Consider the following 2,580-nt stretch of genomic DNA (forward strand, 5'->3'; position numbering starts at 1 on the left):
CAAGCCAGGCGCTCGGGCCGGGAACCCCTCGGGCGCCCAGAGGGGCTCGCGACACGCCCCCCCGAACCGCCGCCTCGGGAAGCGCCGGCGGCCGGAGGGAGTGCGCTGAGTCTGAGGGCGCCGGACGTGGGGAGGGACCGGAAGCCCTCCCGCGGACGACCGACGTCCCCTACGGGCCCCACCGCCCCCCCGACCCCGGGGACGACAGGGCGACCCCCCCGGGGTCTTTAAACCTCCGCGCCGGAACGCGAGAGCTAGGTACCCGGACAGGAGCGGGGCGGACACGCGAGGCCCAGAAGGCGCGGCGGGGCGCGCGAGAGCCCACCCGCAGCACCGGCACACACACCCCCCCCCCGCACGCGGCGGAGCCACCCCGGCACCGTCAGTGCCGGAGAGCCGCGGCGGGGGAGGAGCGGCGGGCGCCTCGAGGAGAGCGAGCGCGTCCCGGCCACCGCCCGGGGTCACGTACCACCCCCGGTGCACACGAGATCACGGAGCCGGTCGGGAGAAAGGGCGAACGCCCTCGGGCTGCCGACGGCAGCGGCGGAGGCGGAGGCGGGCGCACGGAGGCGTCGAGGGAAGAGCGAGAAAACGGAGGGAGGTCCGCGGCGGACCAGACCCGACACCCTGCCACCGCACACCTCTCCCGAAGCGCCCGCTCCGCCGGCCGCCCACGGCACGCGCCACGACGCCAGGACGCCGGACACGGGGACCCACCCGGGGACGCGCCTCCCGGCGAGAAGGAGGAACACTCACACAGGCCCAAGGGGACGGGACGACGACCCCCCCTCGGCCTTCTCCGTTAATGATCCTTCCGCAGGTTCACCTACGGAAACCTTGTTACGACTTCCGCTTCCTCTAGATAGTCAAGTTCGACCGTCTTCTCAGCGCTCCGCCAGGGCCGTGGGCCGACCCCGGCGGGGCCGATCCGGGGGCCTCACTAAACCATCCAATCGGTAGTAGCGACGGGCGGTGTGTACAAAGGGCAGGGACTTAATCAACGCAAGCTTATGACCCGCACTTACTGGGAATTCCTCGTTCATAGGGGAATAATTGCAATCCCCGATCCCCATCACGAATGGGGTTCAACGGGATACCCGCGCCTGCCGGCGTAGAATTGGCACACGCTGAGCCAGTCAGTGTGGCGCGCGTACAGCCCCCGGACATCTAGGAGCATCCACAGACCTGTTATTGCTCAATCTCGGGTGGCTGAACGCCACTTGTCCCTCTAAGAAGTTTAGAGGACGCCGACCGCTCGGGGGTCGCGCTAGTTAGCATGCCAGAGTCTCGTTCGTTATCGGAATTAACCAGACAAATCGCTCCACCAACTAAGAACGGCCATGCACCACCCACGGAATCGAAGAGCTATCAATCTGTCAATCCTGTCCGTGTCCGGGCCGGTGAGGTTTCCCGTGTTGAGTCAAATTAAGCCGCAGGCTCCACTCCTGGTGGTGCCCTTCCGTCAATTCCTTTAAGTTTCAGCTTTGCAACCATACTCCCCCGGAACCCAAAGACTTTGGTTTCCCGGAAGCTGCCCGGCGGGTCATGGGAATAACGCCGCCGCATCGCCAGTCGGCATCGTTTATGGTCGGAACTACGACGGTATCTGATCGTCTTCGAACCTCCGACTTTCGTTCTTGATTAATGAAAACATTCTTGGCAAATGCTTTCGCTCTGGTCCGTCTTGCGCCGGTCCAAGAATTTCCGCCTCTAGCGGCGCAATACGGAATGCCCCCGGCCGTCCTCTTAATCATGGCCTCAGTTCCGAGCAACAAAATAGAACCGCGGTCTATTCCATTATTCCTAGCTGCGGTATCCAGGCGGCTCGGGCCTGCTTCTTGAACATAATTTTTCAAAGTAAACGCTTCGGGCCCCGCGGGACACTCAGCTAAGAGCATCGAGGGGGCGCCGAGAGGCAAGGGGCGGGGACGGGCGGTGACTCGCCTCGCGGCGGACCGCCCGCCCGCTCCCAAGATCCAACTACGAGCTTTTTAACTGCAGCAACTTTAATATACGCTATTGGAGCTGGAATTACCGCGGCTGCTGGCGCAGACTTACCCTCCAATGGATCCTCGTTAAAGGATTTAAAGTGGACTCATTCCAATTACAGGGCCTCGAAAGAGTCCTGTATTGTTATTTTTCGTCACTACCTCCCCGGGTCGGGAGTGAATTGGCTGCTTCCTTGGATGTGGTAGCCGTTTCTGAGCTCCCTCTCCGGAATCGAACCCTGATTCCCCGTCACCCGTGGTCACCATGGTAGGCACGGCGACTACCATCGAAAGTTGATAGGGCAGACGTTCGAATGGGTCGTCGCCGCCACGGAGGGCGTGCGATCGGCCCGAGGTTATCTAGAGTCACCAAAGCCGCCGGCGCCGACCCCCGGCCGGAGCCGGGAGGGGGCTGACCGGGTTGGTTTTGATCTGATAAATGCATCCCCACGGGAAGGAGTCCAGCGCCCGTCGGCATGTATTAGCTCTAGAATTACCACAGTTATCCAAGTAGGAGAGGAGCGAGCGACCAAAGGAACCATAACTGATTTAATGAGCCATTCGCAGTTTCACTGTACCGGCCGGCGTGCGT

The 2,580-nt window shown here is 62.7% G+C and overlaps 1 pseudogene; it reads right to left on the reverse strand.

Moving 5' to 3' along the window:
- Nucleotides 1-803: 803 nt before the first annotated feature.
- LOC147997431 (18S ribosomal RNA) lies at nucleotides 804-2,580 on the reverse strand (annotated as a pseudogene; the record flags this gene model as incomplete).

Source organism: Rattus norvegicus, unplaced genomic scaffold, assembly GCF_021556685.1.
Source record: "Rattus norvegicus strain SHRSP/BbbUtx unplaced genomic scaffold, alternate assembly SHRSP_T2T unassigned-0000151, whole genome shotgun sequence".
Taxonomy (NCBI): domain Eukaryota; kingdom Metazoa; phylum Chordata; class Mammalia; order Rodentia; family Muridae; genus Rattus; species Rattus norvegicus.